This window comes from Podarcis liolepis (genome assembly GCF_965112155.1).
Source record: "Podarcis liolepis genome assembly, chromosome: 4".
NCBI lineage: Eukaryota > Metazoa > Chordata > Lepidosauria > Squamata > Lacertidae > Podarcis > Podarcis liolepis.
In genome coordinates this window covers 101,363,427-101,387,115 of record NC_139558.1, presented here as the reverse complement: position 1 = coordinate 101,387,115, position 23,689 = coordinate 101,363,427, and the positions used below count along the sequence as shown (strand labels likewise).

At 48.8% G+C, this 23,689-nt stretch overlaps 1 protein-coding gene and 1 long non-coding RNA gene across 17 annotated transcripts in view; one reads left to right on the top strand and one right to left on the bottom strand.

Moving 5' to 3' along the window:
- Nucleotides 1-23,689, bottom strand: part of ARAP1 (ArfGAP with RhoGAP domain, ankyrin repeat and PH domain 1) — a 145,014-nt gene that overhangs the window by 101,413 nt on the left and 19,912 nt on the right. For 3 of the 16 annotated variants that reach the window (XM_083499189.1, XM_083499208.1, XM_083499192.1), the window contains exon 1: nt 16,728-16,833. The exons of 10 other annotated variants lie outside the window; for them this stretch is intronic. The gene's annotated coding sequence lies outside the window, so the exon portion shown is untranslated. Of the gene's footprint in view, nt 1-4,829; nt 4,939-16,727; nt 16,834-23,689 lie in introns of those variants that run through there. 3 more of the 16 variants (XM_083499194.1, XM_083499209.1, XM_083499190.1) reach the window with 3 other exon arrangements.
- On the top strand, nt 5,081-7,495 carry LOC310705434. Its single transcript, XR_014525278.1, has 3 exons — nt 5,081-5,253; nt 6,746-6,972; nt 7,400-7,495. It is a non-coding gene; the product is annotated as an uncharacterized lncRNA (long non-coding RNA).

The window sequence follows — 23,689 nt, the reverse complement described above, 5'->3', positions numbered from 1 at the left end:
TTCTGAGGGGTCAAAAAAAGAAATAATAAAAAGTGACAAAAAAGTTATTTTTATAATGACGAGTTTTGCGGCTCCCAGTTGTTTTTCCTTCAGAAACGGGCCCAAGTGGCTCTTTTTGTCTTAAAGGTTGCAGACCCCTGCACCAGGCCATAAGACACACCTAGTTTTTGGAGGAGGAAAACTAGAAAAAAAATATTCTGAATCCCAGAAGCCAGAACAGCAAGAGGGATCTGGCTTCTGGGATAGCCTCTTGCTGTTCTGGCTTCTGGGATAGCCACGCGAAGCCTCTTCAGGGGAGCGGGATGAAGGCTCCCGCTGCCCAGGAGAGGCTGCGCGCGGCTAAGCCAGAAGCCAGGACAGCAAGCGGGATCACTGCGCAGCTGAATCGGAGCAAAGAGCAATCTTTGGAAGACCTGAACTGACATTTGCACGGGTTTTGTGCCAAAGAGCAGGGTCTTGCAGGGGAAGCTCCAGAGCAAAAAATAAAATATATAAATGCTTGGACATAGAGTTTTAAAGAATGGATCTGTGCCTGGAAATAGCAGGGCAAAAGTAAGTTTGGATGAGTTCCCTATTCAGATTTCTCCTCCCATGACCGGAAAGTGTATCATATGAACAGCAATGGCTGGCACATGGGATCTTCTACAGTGGTGCCCCGCAAGACGAATGCCTCGCAAGACGGAAAACTCGCTAGACGAAAGAGTTTTCCGTTTTGGAGGTGCTTCGCAAAACGAATCTCCGATGGGCTTGCTTCGCAAGACGAAAATGTCTTGCGAGTTCCTGCGGGGTTTTTTCCCTCCCCCCCCCTTTTTCTAAGCCGCTAAGCCGCTTATCAGCTGATCCGATAAGCCGATAAGCCGCTAAAAGCCACTAATAGTGCTAATAGCGCTAATCCGCTAATCCTTCAATGGGCTTGCTTCGCAAGACGGAAAAACCGCTAGACGAAGAGAATCACAGAACGGATTCTTTTCATCTTGCGAGGCACCACTGTATTCTATTTCCACACCAGGCCTGGCCACCAGTCGGACTCAAGGATCAACCCGATCCCGTCTACTCTAGACAGTACAAAGAGGAACCGCCCAGCAAATTCTTTATACCGACAGTATTCAAAGTACGTACACCTGCAAGCTTTTGGAGTGACACAGAACTCTTTTTCAGGCTTGGATGTGTATGGTTTTTAAAAATAAAATCTGCCTTTGAAGCAGGCACAGTGTTAAACTTACAACTGCGTTCTTGCCTGCAGGTTGGGGTTTTTGTTTTTTTAAAGTTGGAAGACAAAAAAAGGAGGAAAGGTTTTCAAGCTTTTGCCACTCTTAACCAAGGTGTGCCCTAGGGCAGGGGTGGCTAACCTGTTCTGGATTCCTCGCCTTCTCTATCCCTTCCCCATGTGCACTTTTTAATTTCCCCAACATCCTCTTTTAACACAATACACAGAGGGGGGGAACTGGCTTGCTGTTCCCCTGGCAAACCATCATTTGGCTGGCCAGACCATGACATAAATTTGGGGAGTGGCGAGTGTTGTCCCAGACAGGGAATCTCCACAGGTCATGTCTCCTAATCACCTGACATCAGTTGCTCCTCCCAACAGGGACCTACGAGCTGAGATTCCTGTATTGCAGGGGGTTGGACTAGATGACCACTGGAGTCCCTCCCAGCTCTCCAATTCTATTGTCGTGGTGAGTGGGCTTCCACTTTCCTATAACCCGAGAATCTCGGACTCCCAGCAGGGTCACCCAAGGTGGTAAGGTCAAAGGCAGGGGTAGGCAACCTAAGGCCCGTGGGCCGGATAAGGCCCAATCGCCTTTCCAATCCGGCCCGCAGATTGTCCAGGAATCAGCGTGTTTTTGCATGAGTAGAATGTGTCCTTTTCTTTAGACACAAGCCATAACATACAATTTGAGGATTGGATAAAATTATGGAAAGTAAATTTGAAAATTACAGATTGCATATTATTGAGAGAGAATTATATGGAAATATGCATCCCAGGCTCTGCTCAGCGCTCCCTTTAAAGAGCCGCGCGGAGCATGTGTGCGGCGCTTGGGGGCTTCTCCCCGAGGAGGGAGAAAGGCAGCCTGTCAGTGGGAGGGTGTTCCACAGGGCAGGTGCCACCACCGAGAAGGCCCTCTGCCTGGCTCCCTGTAACTTGGCTTCACGCAGGGAGGGAACCGCCGAAGGCCCTCGGTGCTGGACCTCAGTGTCTGGGCAGAACGATGGGGGTGGAGACGCTCCTTCAGGTATACTGGACCGAGGCCGTTTGGGGCTTTAAAGGTCAGCACCAACACTTTGAATTGTGCCCGGAAATGTACTGTGAGCCAATGTAGTTCTTTCAGGACCGGTGTTATACGGTCTCGTATTTATTATTTGCTGCTAAAAGACAATACAATTTCCTTATTCAATATACAGTGGACACTCGGGTTGCGAACATGATCCGTGCAGGATACACATTCGCAACCCACAGAATCTGCAACCCACAGCGGCATGTCTGCACATGTGCAGGTTACGATTCAGTGCTCCTGCGCATGTGCAAAGCGCGATTTAGCGGTTCTGCGCATGCACGACCACCGAAACCGGGAAGTAACCCATTCCAGTACTTCCAGGTTTCGGCAGTCCATAACCCGAAAAAACGCAACCTGAAGCGTCTGTAACCTGAGGTATGACCGTATTCCCGTCGTTTGCTTGCTTGCTTGCGGGAGTGATATTTGCAAAACCGACAAATAATTCTCTAGCGATTGCATTGCACCACGAGGCCTTTTGAAAAGCCCTTTAGCAAATTTTCGCACTCCTGCAACTAAATCCTCTTGTCTGGAAGGCTAAATCCGAACGGCCGAGCCCTCTAGGGCAAAAGGCAAGGTGCAAGCTAAGAAAGGGCGCCGGCGAGCACGCAAGGGCAGCACCCTCTCCTGCCACCCTCTCCCAGAGGCGCTGGAGTTGCAAAACAGTTGCCGGATGTGGGGGCGGAAGGAGTTTCCTGCAGCTAAAAAAAGGAACGCTAAAAGAAACGGCTGCCCATCACAGTCACAATTCGGTGACTCACAACTTGCTCCTTCTCTCTCGGCCATCGCCAGAAGCACCTGCCTGCCCGTGTGGGACTTTGACAGGAGCTAGCAGCCAGGATGCAACCCGAGGACGTCACAAAGCGCTTTTCAAAGGAGGGAGGCATTGCCCAGCCTCTTCAAAAATGACCTTTGCGACCGAAACCAGCAAACCTCAACTGATGCAGAAAGGGAGCTAAGGGCAAAGGTCCGGCCTCTGTGTGCTCCTTCGCCAACCTGTTGCCCCCTCCAGATTATTTTACGCTACAAACTCCTGTGGGTTCCAGCTAGCACACCGTCAATGCCGGAGTCATGAATAAGCTAAACAAACTGTAGCTTAGGGCACCACTCTCTTGGGGGCCCCCAAAAAAATTAAAGGGGGCAAAACTGGATGTACATTTCCAAAATATAAGATGAAAAGCAAATAAGATAAAACCTACATACAGCAACAGTGTTTTGTGTTGTGTAGGCTCCTGTGATATAAGCAATGGCCCCGTCTGCTAGCCTGCTCCCTAAAATATCACTGGTTTGCTCCTTTCTATATATAGGGTGCCTACATTCTGCATGGACTGTTTGCATAGAAACTGGTTTTTAGAGACTAGATAATGAGTCTCTGTAAATTGTGTTTCTAAAGGAACTTTTGTTATTGCCAAATGCCAATGTGTTTGCATTATTAAGTTTGTTATGAATCAAAAATCATTTTAAGTTAGAGCTTAATAATTATTTCACTATTAACACACTTCTTCTTAATTGCATTTCACTATTAATATACTTCTTAATTGTATTTCAGTTCAACAATTACGTTGATAAAATACATATTGTGCTATGTGCAAATGGCTTTAGATACCTATTAGGTCCATAAATTACCATATAGCGTATAGGGCCTCGTCAAACCTAAATCCAGCCCTGACACTGTCCAAAACATACTCAGCCGTTTATGTTCCTGCACTGCAGGGGGCCAGGTCTAGATGATCTTTGGGGGTCCCTTCCAACTCTACAATTCTAGAATTCTACTGCTTTATAGTATTGGGACTGTGGGTTATTCAACAGAGACGTCCATTTGGACTGCCCATCGCTTTGCTGAACAGATACACAGCATTTGAGCACTGCCGGTGCATGGTTAACCTACGGAACTCCCTTCCACAGGGATGGCCGCAATAGAAGGCTTTAGAAGAGGATTCGACGAATGCAAGCAGGAGAGGGCTCTTGAGGGCTACTAGACCCAGTGGCCAATGGCCCATCCAGCCTGGCTTCCTGGTCTTCTTGTGTGAAACCTGCACGCAGGATCCGAGCACAAGGGCAATTCTCTGCCCTCCTGTTCAGAAGCATCATTGCCTCTGACCATGGCTAGCGGCCATCAATCACGCTCTCTCTCTTCCTGGAAGCTGCCATCTGGGTTTCTGCCCATCCCTGCCCCTTGTGGGAGGGAGTTCCACAGTTTAACGACAAGCTACACAAAGAAGGGCTTCCTTTTACCTGTCCTGAATCCCCCAACACCCAGAGTATCAGAAACTAGGAAGAGCTGGCTGGATGGAGCCAATGGCACCCTCCTCTCACTGGGGCTGACCTGATGCCTGCGGGAAACCGGTGAGCAGGATTCGAACACAGGAGCCCTCTCCCTTCCTGCGGTTTCCAGAAAGCAAGGGCTGCAGTTTGCCCCGGTCTAGTAAAACTGGAAAGGGGAAGGAGATCATCGCATCGCAAGGCTGACTTTTCTCTCTGGGTTGTTGGTAAACAAGAAACGGGTAAAAATAGCCCAACTCAGCTAATTTAAGCTTCCTGAAAACGTTCACATACCAACGGCCCGTCATGCTGCTTTGCGGCTAGAGATTCTTTCCCAACGCTAAACCGCTCTTGGAGAAATCCAGAAGCCTTTCCAGAGCAGAACACTTCACTTTGAAAAACACACACACACTCTCCAAACCCCCGTCCTCTCCCAGGAAACGCCTTCTCCCAGAGGTTACTAGCGGAAGCCGAACAGCTGAGCCAACCAAGAGGAACTGCTCCACCTCCGACTGGGCCCTTGTTCAGTCTCCGCTTGAGCAGGGGGCTGGACTAGATGGTCCCTGAGGTTCCCTTTCCAGCTCTACATCTCTATGATGCTACATGGAAAACTCAAACAAGGACACGGCGCTGTTGGAGGGAGAAAATGACCTAGGATCCTTTCAACACTCCTGTAGCTGTTAAACCCTCATTAGCCGCAGCTAAATTTAGTTCCAAGGTAAGTTTATTGTATAAAAAAAGGAAAGCTTTTTTTATTAAGCGCAGAGGCTCAAGGGTACATTACGGTACAGAACCAATTGCAGGTGTTTGGCTCCTGCTGCTCAGCTTGAAGGACAGTAGAAATTTAAAACTAATTAGTACATTAAATCAGGCTTCCTGATCTAACCAAGTTTGTCCAACATTATTAAATTTGTATACTGCCCTCCATTTAAAGAGCAGGACCTGAAATTGCCTCAAGTCCCTTCGAAAATCTACCAGAAATGCTTCAACTTGCTACTGAATCAAAGAACTGCACTCTCCATTTTTGCAGCAGCATCACATCTGTGGCTTTTAGGCGCTGAGTAATATACTGAAAGCATCTTAAAAAGCAGAGACATCACCTTGCCAACAAAGGTCCGTATAGTTAAAGCTTTGGTTTTCCCAGTAGTGATGTATAGAAGTGAGAGCTGGACCATAAAGAAGGCTGATCGCCGAAGAATTGATGCTTTTGAATTCTGGTGCTGGAGGAGACTCTTGAGAGTCCCATGGACTGCAAGAAGATCAAACCTCTCCATTCTGAAGGAAATCAGCCCTGAGTGCTCACTGGAAGGACAGATCCTGAAGCTGAGGCTCCAGTACTTTGGCCACCTCATAAGAAGAGAAGACTCCCTGGAAAAGACCCTGATGTTGGGAAAGATGGAGGGCACAAGGAGAAGGGGACGATGGAGGACGAGGTGGTGGGACAGTGTTCTTGAAGCTACAAACATGAGTCTGACCAAACTGCGGGAGGCAGTGGAAGACAGGAGTGCCTGGCGTGCTCTAGTCCAGGGGGTCACGAAGAGTCAGACACGACTAAACAACTAAACAACAAATAAACCGATGTCAGTTAAAACTGTAAAATCAGAATGCATTTAAAATGCCTGTTGGATTTACCGGTATTTATTTTTGAGTTTTCAGTAGACACCCCAGCGAGAGGGCAAGGATATAAGGGATCAGGCAGTCCCTGAGAGATCCTGGACCCAAGTTGTTAAGGGCCTTGTAAAATAATAAATAATAAAATAAAATACTGTAATAATAGAAGAAATTTGAACCTGGCCCAAGAGCATACGGGCAGCTGAACATCAGAGTGATGCGCTGGCAAGCTTGTTTTCTGCTGCTCCAGAGGGGAGGACCTGAAGCAATGGGTTCACAGAATCATAGAGTTTGAAGGGACCTCCGGGGTCATCTAGTCCAACCCCCTGCACTGCAGGAATCACAACTCAAGCATCCATGGCAGATGATGCTTTTCCCATTCTTTTTGAAATGTTTCATTGCCCTGTTGTCAAATTTCCCCCGTTAATTTGGCTATTTCCGCATATTCCATGACCTAGTATTTCCACTCTTCTACTGGTGGCAATTGTTGTTGCGTCCACACCTGAGCCAGCAGTAACCTCGCCGCTGTTGTTGCGTATAGGAACAATTTCTGATCCTTCTTATCAATATCCGCTCCCACCCATATTTCCTAATTTCAGTTTGTTCGCTGATCACAGACCACCGTCTTCCAGTTTGCACATCACGCCAGAGAGTCCCAGGACGATGTCGGCGGAACGGATGGCTCACCGTCATGGGGTCTCTACTCGCCGCAGTCCTGGCAAGGGCTGTGTCGTTCTTGCATCACCCTGGGCTCCTTCTTCTTCTGCTTCTCACACTCCTCGTACGTCACCCAAGGACCCGGGACAGTCCGGGGAACACACACAGGGTGAGTCACAGCCACAAGCCCATCTCCGCGTGTGCAAAATTTGCATCTTTTACTGCTCAGAAGCACTCAAGTTGCAGAAGCGGTCGTGATAAGATTGTGAAACCATCTACATTATCAAAGGGAGCTTCTGGTCCTTTTAATGCAGTGACGGAAAGCAAACGTAACCCCAGGCACCCCGTGGTTTTTGTGCAATTGCAGTTCACAGCACAAACTTTATACGCACAAACAATCCTTACGTCCCCGCTCAGAAGCGGGGACCGCTCAGCTCAACAAGACTTACTCCCAGGTAAACGTGCAATAAGACTGCAGTCATCAAGACCTAAATAAGTATTCAAAGGGTACGCTAACGACTATGAGCTTGCGCCTGAGTTTTCTTATTTCCTTTTCCCTGACAATCCATTTTCCTTTTGTGTTGTGTGTTTTTTAGATTGCATTTCCCTCTGGTCTCCCAAAGACCAACTGCATTACAGGGCCCCACAAAAGCTGCAGAGAAGGAAGGAAGGAAGGAAGGAAGGAAGGAAGGAAGGAAGGAAATAAAGAGAGAGAGAGCGGGGGGGGAGGGGGGGAGGGAGAGAGAGAGAGTGAGAGAGAGAGAGAGAGATCCAGCCTTTTCCTCCTCTTCTTCCTCTCCCTGCCTCGACTGTGTCCCTGCCCCAGTCACAAATCCCCGCCAAGTCCTTGCAAAATGCATTCCTGCCCAGGATTAGGCAACAGGCATTAACGGCTTTTGTAAGAGACTTAGAAATTCTTGCAGCATCCCTTCTAGAGGAGAAGACGAAGAAGAAGAACATACACAATACAGAAATCCACCCTCATTAAACGTGGACATAACATACAGTGAGCATAACATACAACAATACAAACAACCAAATAAAAGACTTCCTTTATCCTGTATCTGGCCTCCTTATTTACTTCTTATAAACTGTTTCCTTTATGAATACGTATTAAGATTTTTCTAATTACAATGGTACCTCGGGATGCATACGGGATCCGTTCCGGAGCCCTGTTCGCATCCTGAATGGAATGTAAGGCACGACGGCGCGAGCACGGGTAGTGTTTTGCCGCTTCCGCGCATGAGCGTGACATCATTTTGAGCGTCTGCACATGCGCGAGCGGCGAACCTGGAAGTAACACGCTCCGTTACTTCTGGGTTGCCGCGGAGCACAGCCCGAAAGTGCTCAACCTGAAGCACATTCAACCCGAGGTATGACTGTACAGTGGTGCCCCACAAGACGAACGCCTTGGAAGACGAAAAACTCGCTAGACGAAAGAGTTTTTCATTTTCTTAGCCGCTTCGCAAGACGCATTTCCCTATGGGCTTGCTTCGCAAAACGAAGCTTGCCCCGCAAGCTCCGGGGATAGCGGGGAAGCGCAGCACGTCTTCCCCGCTGTCCCCGGACCTCTTTTGAAGCAAGGGGCGGTGGGGAGAAGATCGCTTCTCCCCGTTGCCAGCCCCGCAATCTCTGGGGACAGAGGGGAAGGCGCGCGGCGCTTCCCCTCTGTCCCCGGACGGTCTCCATAGGAACGCATTGATTGATTTTCAATGCATTCCTATGGGAAACCGTGCTTCGCAAGACGAAAAACTCGCAAGAAGAAAAAACTTGCGGAACGAATTAATTTCGTCTTGCAAGGCACCACTGTATAACTTAAATATCCACAGAGTCTTCTGCAGGCATTAATCAAAACAAGTCCGGTTATGTATTTTAGGGCACTGTTTTGTGAAGTATTCTCTGCATTTTCCCCATGCTTTTTGAAGCTCTTGTCTGGTGTGATCTCTCATCGCCTCTCTTAATCTAGCCAGTTCAATATACTCTAACAGTTTGTCTTGCCGTTCCTTTTTTTGTTGGCACAGTTTCTTTTTTCCAGTTTTTGGCAATTAAGATCCTTGCCGCTCCTGTGGCATAGAGGAATATTTTCTGATCTTCTCTTGCTACACCTGTGTCCGTTATCCCTAGTAGCAAAGCTTCTGTATTTTTCATAAAGTTATACTTCAACATTTTTTTAAGCTCGCCATACACTGTGTTCCAGAAGCTTTTGATTTTTTCCACAGGCCCACCAAACATGTATAAGTCTCCCCTCTGTTTTACCACACCTCCAGCACAGATTTGTTTTTGTCTTATACATATTAGCTATTTTGGTAGGTGTTAAGTACCATCTAGAAAACATCTTGATTAGGTTTTGCCTCAATACTTCACAGGCTGTAAATTTCCAGTTCTTTCTCCATAGTTCATCCCACGCTGTTAAGCTAATGGTTTCCCCAATATCTAAAGCGAAGGAGTGTGGAGCAAATACAGTGGTACCCCGCAAGACGAATGCCTCGCAAGACGGAAAACTCGCTAGACGAAAGAGTTTTCTGTTTTGGAGGTGCTTCACAAAACGAATCTCCTATGGGCTTGCTTTGCAAGACGAAAATGCCTTGCGAGTTCCTGCGGGGGGTTTTTCCTCCCCCCCCCCTTTCTAAGCCGCTAAACCGCTTATCAGCTGATCCGATAAGCCGATAAGCCGCTAAAAGCCGCTAAAAGCTGCTAAAAGCCGCTAATAGCGCTAATCCATCAATGGGCTTGCTTCGCAAGACAAAAAAACCGCTAGACGAAGAGAATCACAGAACGGATTCTTTTCGTCTTGCGAGGCACCACTGTAAGCAGAGAGAGATAGAGAGAACATCAGAGAGAACATTTCAGGGGGTGGGCACCAAACACAGGAGGACCGCATCTTGGTCCCCACCAAGGACAGGACAGCCCTGGGCATCCGCAGAGGCCTCCAGGGCATGTCAAGAGTACGACCAGTAGGTGGTACTTCCCCACTTAGTCATGTATCCCCACAACAACCCTGTGAGGTAGGGCACACTGAGAGTGACAGCCCCCACCCCTCAAGCTCACCCAGTGAGCACCATGGCTGAGTGGGGAGGGGATTTGAACCCTGGTCTCCCAGATCCCAGACTGGCACTCTAACCACTACACCACACTGTCCTAAAATAACTGTACAGCTGTAGCCATTTTGGTACACACGCTGAATAATAACAGTAATACCGTATTTTTCGCCCTATAGGACGCACCATCCCATAAGGCGCACCTAGTTTTTGGGGGGGGAAATAAAGGGAGGGAAATTATTTCCCCCCCAGGCGCGGGGCGGTTCCCCCGACACCAGCCCCCAAACAGGCAGCTCTCTGCAAGCCGTGGGAGCCCAGCGCTGGCTCCCACTGCTTGCTGAGAGGTCCGCGAAGCCTGGTCGCGCTGAGCTCGGCGTGCGCAGGCTTCAGCATGCAGGCAATTCTCCGCAAAGCCTGGAGAGCAGAGGGGTCGGTGCGCACCAACCCCTCTCGCTCTCCAGGCTTCAGCGAAAGCCTGCATTCGCCCCATAGGACGCACACACATTTCCCCTTCATTTTTGGAGGGGGGAAAGTGCGTCCTATAGGGCGAAAAATACGGTAATTATAATTCATTGCCCCTCTACTGCACCTCAGTTCCCAATACAACCCTGCGAGGTAGGGCAGGCAGAGAGTGGCTGGCCGAATGTCACTCACCGAGCTTCCTGGCTAGGTGGGAATTCGAACCCAGGTCTCCTGAGCCAGAGATTCAATAAGGAGCGGGGGATAAGCCCATGTCAACCACCTTGAGCAATGTAAAGAAAGAAACGTGGGATAGAAATGCAATCTTTTGCACGTTCAGCAAAAGCTTCCTGCATTGCAGGGGGTTGGACTAGATGACCCTGGGGGTGCCCTCCCAAAGCTACAATTCTGATTCTATGAAATAAAATACGCTTGGTGGCATTTGACGCGCTCATCTGCCAGGTGGTGTCAGGACATTAGAAGGCGAGGCCCCGGAAAGCTGTTGAGTAATGAGGAGGAAGGTACATTATCTGAGCATGCGCAAAGTACCCCATCCCACCCAGGGCCTGTCATCCCATTTGCGTCTCTGGGCTTGCTATATGCGCAGCGAGTGGCACGGCAAGCCATGCCATGGGAATCCAATGCACCACGTCACACCAGCTGTGTCTGTCCGCTTCTCTTCCTGACAGTGTTTCTGGGCAGCCAAGGTCTCAGAAGGAGAAATATTTGAGATCATCACTTGCTCCTCAACGGGCATCAACCCAACAGGTGAAGCTTCTTTTCCAGAAGCGGCTAAAGGAATGTCAGCCTACGAACCCTGCAGCATCTCGCAATCTTCAAAGATGATTATAAGAAGCAGAGAACAGGGTGCTGGGGCAGGCCAAGGGGGCATTTAGTCCAGCATCATGTTCTCACCGTGGCCACACAAGTCCCCATTATGGGAAACCGACAAGCAGGTCATCTAGTCCGATCTCAGCTAGATCATCCATGACAAATGGCCATCCAGCCTCTGCTTAAAAGCCTCCAAGGAAGGAGAGTCCATCACCTCCCGAGAAAGTCCATTCCACTGTCAAACAGCTCTCCCTGTCAGAAAGTTCTTCCTTAAGTTTAGTTCGAATCTCGTTTCTTGTAACTTGAAGCCATTGCTCCAGGTGCTACACTCCAGTAGATTTCAGTGTGGTTCACAACACGGAATTACAATATAAGAAACTCAAATTTCGTAATAAAAGCAAAAGCAAACCAATAATCCCCCTTTCCCACAATAGCTCAGTTGGTAGAGCACAAGACTCTTCATCTCAGGGTCATGAGCTTGAGCCCAAGGCTGGGCAAAAAAGATTCCAGCATTTGCAGGGAGCTGGACTAGAAGACACTTGTGGTCTATGATTCTGTAACTACTCTATTCCGAACTTAAAAATGGAAAGCGTAATGCTGGTGGTCAACAAAAGAGGTTCAAAGACTGTCTCAAGGCAAATCTTTAAAATGTAGTATAAACACCAATAATTCAGAAACACTGGCCTGCGAGCGCTCCAACTGGAGAACAGCCTTTACCAAAGGTGTCATGGGCTTTGAAGATACTTGAACTCAGGACGCAAGGGAGAAGCGTGCTAAGAGGAAGGCACGCTTGGCAAATCCACACCGTGATCAACTCCTGCCCAGAAACCAACGTCCCCACTGTGGAAGGACGTGTGGGTCCAGAATTGGCCTCCACAATCATGGACTCACTGTTAAAACCGTGTTCATGGAAGACAATCTTACTCGGCTACGAGTGATCGCCAAAGAAGAAGATTCTGTGATTCTGTGATTCTGTGATCTGTGTGCACATTTAAAAGGGTATCAGACATTAACCAGTCACAGGCCTGGTTGAAGAGGAACATTTTTTCCTGGTGCATAAATGTATATAATGAAGGCACCAGATGAGGATCCCACGAATGGGGAGCCACTGCTGAAAAGGCCCCGTTCTCGTGTTGCCACCCTCTGGAGGTGTGATGGAGAGCGCCAGGCTGCCAAAGGCAGCTTTAAAATATACGCAAAACAGAGTCTCCCTCTTCTACTTGCTAACCGCAAGCTGCTCCATGTGTGATTCCTCTCTGTGGCTGAAACAGCGAACTCAAGAAGGAACTGGAAGCCCAGCAGCCCAACTCAATGACAGCAAACAGGAGTGCCTAGTCCACACGACTGCCTTTCTCCCCGACAAAGCTCCAGCGCTTTCCGCAAACGCGTGGCAAGCAGACCCTGACTGCTGAGTCTTTTCGAGGCAAGAAGTTGCAGCGCTGGAGGAAAGCTGCAGCGTTAAAAAATGCTGGCTTCTTGCTCAGGCGTTAATCTGCTCAGCAGCCTTGCCGGGAGAGAGAGAAAAGATGCCAGCAGTTCTGCTCCCGGGTTTTCCCCGCATTTGAAATACTGGGTGCCGTTCTGGTTGCCTCACCTAAAAAAGGATATCTTAGACTTGGGACTCAGCTATACAGCTGCAAATAAAATATTTTAAGTGTGTTTTCAGGGCAATATACAATGTGACAGTAGATGGTGATGGGGAGCCTTACGGAAAATTCAACATCTTTTTTAAAACGCTTTTCTTAAAAAAGCATTTTCGCAATGGTTTTTTAATGTGTGCAGATTCCACTTCAGAAAAGGGGGTGTGATGGCCTGGGATTCCGAGTCTGAGAGTGAACCGGAGGAATCCCAGCCGGCACAGGAGTCCCCACCTCCAGGGCCGGCTGAACTGGGGCAAGGCCTAGATGCTGAGGAGCCTGCACCTGTGCCAGATCCTCAGGGGCAGGCACCAGGTGAGACCATTCTGGCCCCAGAGGTGCTGGAAGACTCAGTGTCTACAGGTGAGCCTCCCCTGGGGCCCAGTAACCCTCCAGCCTCTCCTGAACTGCAGAGGCTTAGGGCAGAGAGGCGAAGGGAACTGGTGTCTCCCAGAAGGAGTGCTCGCCTTAAGGCCAGGAGAGGCGGGGCTCCTGGGGGCCGGGACCGCCCCCGGCCTTAGAAGAAGATAAAGGGCAGTCAGCCCGGTCCCAGGTTGCGGGAGCAACGTCGTTGTGGAGTACCTGCTTTTGCCCAGACCTAGATCTGCACTCCCAGTGTGCCTGTTCCTCACCCGGCTTCCTGCTTCCGACTCTCCGGTGTTCCTGTTCCTCGCCCGGCTGCCCGCTGCTGACCTACCAGCGTTCCTGTTCCCCGCCTGGCTCCCTGCTTCTACCCTACCAGTGTTCCTGTTCCCCGCCTGGCTTCCTGCTTCTGCCCTACCAGCGTTCCTGTTTCCCCGCCCAGCTCCCTGTTTCGGACCTCGCGTCTCATCTAGTGATCGTCTACCCTGCTAGAGACTCTGGACTGAACTTTGGCTACGGTAATAGTACCTTTCCCCACCCCCACCCCCCGGGGCCAGCACAGGGGGTGAAGAATGGTTGCAGCATCTCGAACTTTTCAGGTTAAAGGTGAGGAGCAGCCCACATGGCGGAAGTTTGTAAAGTGATGCCTGGCCAAGAGGAAGTTGCACCGAGCAACCACCTGCCTCAATATTTGCCTGAGAAATAAAATCATGCCATTTTTAAAAATTGTCACTATTATATGTCCTTTTGATATACTTAGTTTGTGAGATATCTTTTCAAGAAGGGCAGTTTGCCAAACCCAGCTCTGAGTACTTTTAAGAAGGGGGATTGGGCACATTATTCAAAATAAATAAAGAGAAGGGACGTCAGTGGCTCTTAACCAAATGGAGCCTCCAGAGCTGGGAGCAGTATACCTCTGGGTCCCAACCAGGGCCGGATTCAGGTTTGATGAGGCCCTCAGCTACTGCAGGCCCTTTCTATGTCCAGCTGTCCTTTGTCAGCAACAAATTGCCGCTGCTTTTTGTCTTGAATATATGCTAGATGGTAACTGATGGACCTCATAGGTATCTGAAGCCATTTGCACATGTTGCCTTGCAACCAGTCCATGCAGAATGTAGGCACCCTATATATAGAAAGGAGCAAACCAGGGATATTTTAGGGAGCAGGCTAGCAGGGAGCCCATGACTTCCATCACAGGAGCCTACACAACACAAAACACTGTTGCTGTATGTAGGTTTTATTTTATTTGTTTTTTATCTGATATTTTGGAAATGTACATCCAGTGTTTTTTTCTTTAATTTTTTTGGGGGGCCCCAAGAGAATGGGACCCTAAGTTATAGCTTGTTTAGCTTATACGTAAATCTAGCACTGGTCCCAACTGCTAGCGATGGACAACAGGAGACAACCGTCCTGAGGCTCCCACAACAAGCCTGCTAGCCTGCAAAGTGAAAAGAGAGACGTTTTTCTCCCTTGCTAATAACATTAGAACTCATGGATATCCAGAGAAACTAAACGTTGGAAGATTCAGGGCAGATGAAAGAAAGTCTTTCTTCACACAGCAGAGAGTTAACCTATGGAACTCACTCCCACAGGATGATGATGGTAATAATAATAATAATAATAATAATAATAATAATAATAATAATAATTTATTTATACCCTGCCCATCTGGCTGGGCTTCCCCAGCCACTCTGGGTGGCTTCCAACGAAATATTAAAATACAATAACCTATTAAACATTACAAGCTTCACTAAACAGGGCTGCCTTCAGATGTCTTCTAAAAGTCTGGTAGTTATTTTTCTTTTTGACATCTGGTGGGAGGGTTTCCACAGGGCAGGTGCCACTACTAAGAAGGCCCTCTGCCTGGTTTCCTGTAACCTCACTTCTCGCAGGGAGGGAACCACCAGAAGGCCCTCGGAGCTGGACCTCAGGGCTGGACAATGGGGGTGGAGACGCTCCTTCAGGTATAGTGGACCGAGGCCATTTAGGGCTTTCAAGGTCAGCACCAGCACTCGGAAACATACTGGGAGCCAGTGTAGGTCTTTCAAGACTGGTGTTATGTGGTCTCGGCAGCCACTCCCAGTCACCAGTCTAGCTGCCGCATTCTGGATTAGTTGTATTTTCGGGTCACCTTCAAAGGTAGCCCCACATAAAGCACATTGCGGTAGTCCAAGCAAGAGATAACCAGAGCATGCACCACTCTGGCCAAACAGTCCGCAGGCAGGGAGGGTCTCCGCCTGCGTACCAGATGGTGCTGGTAGACAGCTACCCTGGACACAGAATTGACCTGTGCCTCCATGGACAGCTGGGATTCCAAAATGACTCCCTGGCTGCACACCTGGTCCTTCAGGGGCACAGTTACCCCATTCAGGACCAGGGAGTTCCCCACACCTGCCTGCCTCCTGTCCCCCAAAAACAGTACTTCTGTCTTGTCAGGATTCAACCTCAGGAGGCAGTGACCTAGGTGGCTTTCAAAGTTGAGTGGACAGCTAGTAGTCACCATGGCTATGGGGAAGCCAGAGGGTGAAATGCGTGTGAATGCCAGTGGCTGGAAACTGAAGGAGGGGAGAGTTGCTCCTGTGTTCGAATCCCGCTTACGGGAATCTGGTTGGCCCCTGTGAGAACAGGACTGGAGATGGTCCTTCTGTCCTTCTGTTCACAGAACAGCCCACGCAATTCAGAGCTGTGCCGTGTGCTAAGACACGCCAGATGGCACGGGGGGGGGGGGGGACAGGCTTCCAGAGCACACACGCGCTGCAGCAGAAAGTGAAAATACGCCCACAATGCAGAAGCAACCAAAATAGAGAAAAAGCAAATTTCACTGGGAGACGACAACAAATGACAGAGTCTCCCCAAAGCAGAGTTTTGCAAAAATCTAGTTCCACACCGCCTGACTGCCTGTCCCATATTTGTCACGCTCCCCAGTGGGAGGAAAGCACCCGAGATCACGAGGGTTGCAGGGGGCAAACTTCCTGGCCCAAACAGAGCCCTGCGACAAAATTCATCTCAAGCAAACCGTTCTGTCTAAAGTACACTGCGGCAAATTTCATCCAGTATTTCCTAGGTGAGTGAATCAGGCAAGGAATTTCCAGGGTAGCAAAATCAGCTGCAAAAAGCCAGCTTTTCTTTCAACCGGCAACACAGAAACCTGCATTATATCAAGTCAAACCTTTGGCCTGTTTAGCTCAGTATGCCTACTCTGACTGGCAGTGGCTCTCTCGGGCAAAGAGTCAGGAGAAGCGGGCGAGTGAACCTTCTCCACCCAAGGCTCTTACCACTCTGCCAAGTTCCACATATTACGAACCAAAACGAAGGCGCCAGAAGACAAAACCCAGGGATGTTCCTTAGGAATTTGCAAAAAGCAACGTGGGTCAAAGACACTTCCCAGCCGTTGAGATTTTCCTGCCCATGCCCTCTTTTAAACATTTTCAGTCCGAAGATCATGCCAGCTCGAACACCCACCAGGAAGAAAAGCCTTCCTTGAACAGAAAGGTGCAAACAAACTCGCCCGAAAGATCCCTCGAGCCCCAGGGTAGCACATCCTAAGATTCCCCCAAAATGTTTATTTTAAGAAAAAAAGGCACTGTGGCACCAACCTCTGGGCTTCACCTCCTTTGGCAATGTCTAAGTGGGTCTGAGCTATCCATGCCCCCTTTTGCTGCAGGCTGCTGTGCTTCCGTCAAGAGTGAGGGAGTTTCTGCTTACGAGACCTTTCCAATTGCAGAAATTGCAGATGAGGAACTTGAAAGGGGGGGGGGAGATTGAATATTCGGCAGAAAGCGTTTTGCAATTAGCTCATAGCAGAAGGAAGGACGGTGCGTGGGCATTCCTGTCTCCTAAGGCCCCAGAAATACAGAAGAGCCTTTTGTAAAAAATAAAATAAAATAAAAAATGATTGATGGGTGAAACTGATCTGAAGAAACAAACCCTTGAAAGACCTTTAATCCTAATCGTTTGGACTGCTGGTTTTCACGGCTCTGGCAAATTGCCCTTCTTGAAAAGGTATCGCCTACGCTAAAAGAATCGAAAAGGCAGAGACTGAATCACACACAGAGATATCGCATGTGTGTGTGTGTGTGTGTGTGTGTGTGTGTGTGTGGATTTCCTTTCTTCAACAAACTTTGAGCCGCACGGTCATTCAGTGCCACCAGTATATGCAAATGTCAAACTCATTTAAGACCCCCGTAGAAACTTTATTCTCAATAAGGATGGCGCTCACAGATGGAGAATGGATTTATTTTGTCGCATCTTTCTTATTTGTAAAGAGAATCCCTGTATGACTTAATACTTTATTAAGCCTTTGGAACTGAACTACATCCTTGGACTTGTTTTTCCAGACTATGACACTCCACGGTCCAAATTTTTGATTCTTTCCTTTTCTTTTTTGGGGGGTTATGTTTGTACATTTTTTGTTGTTAACAAAATCAATTACCGTATTTTTCGCACCATAGGGCGCACCGGACCATAGGGCGCACCCAGTTTTTAGGGGGGGGGAATCAAGGGGGAAAATATTTTCCCCCCCCAGCCCCAAAGAGCAGCGTACAGGCTGCACACAACCTCTCCCTGCCAGAGGGGTTGCGCACAGCTATGGAAGAAGGCAAGGCAGCGAGCGGGATGGACCCCGCTCGCTGTTTTGGCTTCCCCTTTAGCCCTGCGCAGCCTCTCCTTGCCGGAGGGGTTGCGCGCGGCTATGGCACAAGCCTGCATTCGCTCTATAGGACGCACACACATTTCCCCTCAATTTTTGGAGAGGAAAAACTGCGTCCAATAGAGCGAAAAATACGGTATTTTTAAAAAGGAGGAGGAGAAATGGAAGAGTTAAACATGTTGTGGGGACTGGGAGAAAGGGTGCAGTTCAAGACAGAACTCCTAAAGAACAGCTATTAAACAGTAATCCAAGCGGCTCCATTGACCCCTGTTGACGATTTGGGGAACAATTCACCAGGATTTCTCCTGCACACACACACACACACACACACACACACACCCAATGCAGACACTCCAAGTGTCCCTATTGTCCAGTGACAGTCCCGGATTTACAGAAGCCGTTCCAGTCTCTGACTGGATCCTGGAATGTCCCGTTTTTCCTTAAGACGTCCCTATTTTCTTCCGAGAAATGTTGGGAGGGTGTGGAGTTATGCAACCCCCGAGCCAAGGAGATAAGTAACTAGACAACCTTTGGAAGTCATCTGAAGGCTTTTAACCGTCTAGGGAAGGTTTTTAAAATGTTTAACGTTTTACTATGTTTTTATCTATGTTGGAAGCCGCCCAGAGAGGCTGGGGCAGCCCAGTCAAATGGGAAGGGTATAAATAATAAAATTGTTGTTGTTGATGATGTTGTTGTTAAGGGTACAGTGGATGCTCAGGTTGTGAACGTAATCCGTGCGGGAAGCACATTCGCAACCTGCAGCATTCGCAACCCGAGTCTGCACACATGTGGGTTGCGATTGGGTGCACATGTGCAAAGCACGATTTAGCACTTCCGTGCATGCGCGACCGCCGAAACCCGGAAGTAATCCATCCCGGTACTTCCAGGTTTCAGCAGTTCGCAACCCAAAAAAACGCAACCTGAAGCAGCTGTAACCCAAGGAATGACTGTATCCTGATTTTTTTGGAGAAATTTTGGAGGGTGTGGAAACTTGATGGCTGGGACGCTGACCAAGAGTTTTGCCAGAGGGCTCAGACATTCCAGCCGCTGAACACTGGAGCCATTCAGCCCCCGCCTGTCTGCTTCCAAATCTTATCGACAAAATCATGAGAGCTACAGGTGGGGGGAGCTGAATTTCTCCGCAAGCTGGGCAAGCCACACAAAACGACGCAGAACACAGCCACCTTCTAAGCCGGCGCTTCTCACAAGGGCTCTACGTCCACAATCACCTGTTGAACAGGTGAGCCACCTGTTGCCAGGATCTGCAGGTGGGGAGAGCAAATGCTGTTGCATTCAAGTCCTCGTTGCCAGCTTCTCACTGGGGCATCTCGCCAAAGAGTTTGTGCCCCAAACCTGGATCTTGCCATCCAGGAAATTCTCTTTCAACACCATCTTTTTCCTTGCCATCAACCTCTAATTGGATTTTGAAGACAGGTGAAACTAATTGTTACTGCTATGAATTTTATTGCATTATTGTCTTCCTTGGTGGGCTGCACACCCTCCAAATCAAGGCTGGATTTAGGTTTGATGAGGCCCTCAGCTACTGGAGGTAATGGGGCCCTTTATATGTCCAGCTGTCCCTCGTCAACAACAAATGTTCGCTGTTTTTTGTGTTGAATATATATGCTAGATGGTAATTTATGGACCTAATAGGTATCTCAAGCCATTTGCACATAACACAATATGTATTTTATCAAAGTAATTGTTGAACTGAAATACAATTAAGAAGTATATTCATAGTGAAATACAATTAAGAAGTATATTAATAGTGAAATAATTATTAAGCTCTAAGTTAAAATGATTTTTGATTCATAACAAACTCAATAGTGCAAACACGTTGGCATTTGGCAATAACAAAAGTTCCTTTAGAAACACAATTTACAGAGACTCATCATCTAGTCTCTAAAAACCAGTCTCTATGCTGTCCTTTGTCAGCAACAAATTGTCGCTGTTTTTTGTGTTGAATATATGCTATATGGTAATTGATGGACCTCATAGGTATCTAAAGCCATTTGCACATGTTGCCTTGTAACCAGTCCATGCAGAATGTAGGCACCCTATATATAGAAAGGAGCAAACCAGGGATACTTTAGGGAGCAGGCTAGCAGACGGGGCCATTGCTTACATCCTAGGAGACTACACAACACAAAACACTGTTGCTGTATCTAGGTTTTATTCTATTTGTTTTTTATCTTCTATTTTGGAAATGTACATCTAAGTTTTTTCCCCCTTTAAATTGTTTGGGGGCCCCCAAGAGAGTGGGGCCCTAAGCTATAGCTTGTTTATTTTATAAGTAAATCTGGCACTGCGCCAAATGTCCCAATTTCCCCAGAAAGTCCCAGAATTACGAAAGCCATTCCGGCTTCTGATTTGATCCTGGAATGTCCCCACTTCCTCTGCCAGTGCTGCTGCTGCTGCTGTTGCTGAGCTCAGGGAATAGGTCGAGCCGACACTTGTCCCAAGGGACAACGGCGGCCACGAGGGAGCATCTCATGGCCTCTCCATAGTGGCTGCAGCCAGCCTCCTCCCTTGGGCAGCTCATAGCAGCATGGCTGCCGCTGCCAAAACCCAGCCCTGTGCAGAGATCGGACGGCCATCTGCCATGGATGCTTTAGCTGAGATTCCTGCATTTCTGGGGGTTGGACTAGATGACCCTCAGGGTCCCTTCCAACTCTACAATTCTATGATTCTACCAAAGATTAAAATAAGATCAGGATTAAGGGGTTTTCTCAAGACGGTGTGTGTGCTGTGTCCCCTTGGTGATGGCACTGACCCTTCTGATAGGAAATGCTCTGCAAAAAATAGGAGAAGGGTAAGATTGAAGGGGAGGGACACGGGTAGTGCTGTGGTCTAAACCACAGAGCCTCCTGGGCTTGCCGATCAGAAGGTCGGCAGTTCGAATCTGCAGGACGGGGTGAGTTCCCATTGCTCAGTCCCTGCTCCTGCCAACCTAGCAGTTTGAAAGCACACCAGTGCAAGTAGATAAATAGGTACCGCTCTGGCAGGAAGGTAAATGGCGTTTCCGTGCACTGCTCTGGTTTGCCAGAAGCGGCTTAGTCCTGCTGGCCACATGATCCAGAAGCCGTCTGTGAACAAACGCCGGCTCCCTCGGCCTATAGAGCGAGATGAGCGCCGCAACCCCAGAGTTTTCTGCAACTGGACCTAACGGTCAGGGGTACCTTTACCTTTACCAGTTGGAGGGGGGAAATGAGAAATGTCCCTATTTTCATCTGAGAAATGTTGGAGGGTATGTCCTTATTGGGCCGTGCAAACCGCTATTCTGAATAACACTTTGTAATAGGGTAAGGGGGGGCACTGAGGACGAGTTGATGGAACCAAGGGGCTGCTGGCCTGAAAAAGTTTGGGATCCCTTGCCCAAACTTTTTTCAAAGAGGGCCAGATTTGATGAACCGAACATGCGTGAGGGCCGACCAAAGCTGTTGAGCTTTTTTTAGGATTTACCCCCAATATTTTTTTAGAGTTGAAGGTGTGCTGAACTTTTCATAGAATTTTACCCAAGGACATATGCTGCCACCAGGGCCAGATTGAATCGACCAGTGGACTGGATTAGGCCCCCGTCCCCTTTCATTCTGCAAGGAACGCTCTTCGCTGCAGCAAGTTTTACGTTCCAGAACATAATGCAATTTGGTTCATTAGCTGCTGCTGCTGCTGCTGTCAGGATCCGCTCAGTTGTGTGTTGCAGGGCGCCGGATCCGAAAGGGCAACGGCCTTGACCCGCGTTTCCTGCTCCAGGAAGTGCATTAAGACATGATCCAGCGCCGGGCAGGAAATGCATGCGAAAAAACGAGAGGCACTTAGTGAAGCGGAGAGAGAGGAGCGACGCCTCTGCTTTCATTTCTGTGCTTTGCTTCTGCCAGCGAGGACTCGCCTCGTGGGCTAGGTGGCTGGATCAGGCCAAGGGCTCGTCCTCTTCTCGCAGATGCCTGTGAGAAGCCGGCAAACAGGATCCGAGCGCAAGAGCCCTGCATTTTCCAGCAACTGGGATTCCGAAGCAAAGGATCGAATCCAGCCTCCCCATGCCCTCCTTCCCCTGGCCCTCCATTGCTCCAGTGGTCCTGAGATGCCCACAAGTTGCCGTTGTTCTTATTTCACATGCCACATCCCTTTCCATGTGGTGCACAGTTCAAATCCCCACCAGGACCATGAAGCTTGCTCCTCTGTGCCCTTGGGCCAGTCACTGCCTCTCGGCCTGCCCTACCTCGAAGGGTTGTTGTGGGGCTAAAAGGTGAATGGAGAGAATCATGTGCACCACTTGGAGCCCCTGGAGGAATATTAATTGCAAGTATCTGAAGGGCTGGAGGATGGAGCAAGCTTGCTTTCTCCTGCTCTGGAGGCTAAGACCCGGATTCAAGTTATGGGAAAGTAGATCGCAAGTAAACATCAGAAAGAACTTTTTGACAGCAAGAGCTGTTTGACCGTGGAACAGACTTCCTCCAAAGGTGATGGACTCCCCCTCCTTAATAGAATAGAATAGAATAGAATAGAATAGAATAGAATAGAATAGAATAGAATAGAATAGAATAGAATAGAATAGAATTTATTATTTCCCCCCAGCTACTCTGGGCAGCTTCCAACAAAGTATTAAAATACAGTAGTCTGTTAAACATTAAAAGCTTCCCTAAAGAGGGATGCCTTCAGATGTCTTCAAAAAGTCTGGTACAGTGGTACCTCGGGTTACATACGCTTCAGGTTACATATGCTTCAGGTTACAGACTCTGCTAACCCAGAAATATTACCTCGGGTTAAGAACTTTGTTTCAGGATAAGAACAGAAATCGTGCTCCGGCAGCGTGACAGCAGCAGGAGACCCGAGGAACCGATGTAGTTGTTGTTCTCTTTGACATCTGGAGGGAGGGCATTTCACAGGGCGGGTGCCACCACCGAGAAGGCCCTCTGCCTGGTTCCCTGTAACCTCACTTCTCACAGTGAGGTAACCGCCAGAAGGCCCTCGGCACTGGACCTCAGTGTCCAGGCTGAACGATGGGGGTGGAGACGCTCCTTCAGGTATACTGGACTGAGGCCATTTAAGGCTTTCAAGGTCAATACCAACACTTTGAATTGTGCTCGGAAACGTACTGGGAGCCAATGTAGGTCTTTCAAGACCGGTGTTATATGGTCTCGGCGGCCACTCCCAGTCACCAGTCTAGCTGCCGCAATCTAGATTAGTTGTAGTTTCTGGGTCACCTTCAAAGGTAGCCCCACATAGAGCGCATTGCATTAGTCCAAGCGGGAGATAACCAGAGCATGTACCACTCTGGTGAGAAAGTCCACGGGCAGGAGGGGTCTCATCCTGCGTACCAGATGGAGCTGGTAGACAGCTGCCCTGGACACAGAACTGACCTGCGCCTCCATGGACAGCTGTGAGTCCAAAATGGCTCCCAGGCTGCTCACCTGGTCCTTCAGGGGCACAGTTGCCCCATTCAGGACCAGGGAATCCTGCACCCCTGCCCACCCCATGTCCACCCAAAACAGTACTTCTGTCTTGTCAGGATTCAACCTCAATCTGTTAGCCGCCATCCATCTCCAACCGCCTCCAGACACTCACACAGGACCTTCACCGCCTTGGAGGCTTTTAAACAGAGGGTGCCTGGCCATCGGTCAGGGATTCTGTAGCTGCGATTCCTGCATTGCAAGGGGTTGGACTAGATGGCTGCCAGAGTTACTCTTCGCTCTCTAAAATGTCACAGAGAGGATGTTTAAGAAGGTTGGTGGTTCGAGCCCACCCAGGGACGGCTGTGGGCAGGATTCCTGCACTGCAGGGGGGGTTGGCCTTGATGACCCTAGGGGTCTCTTCCAACTCTACAATTCTATGATACAATGATGTGTGTGTGTGTGTGTGTATACACACACAAATGAAATGCAGTTAATACAGTGGTACCTCGGGTTACAG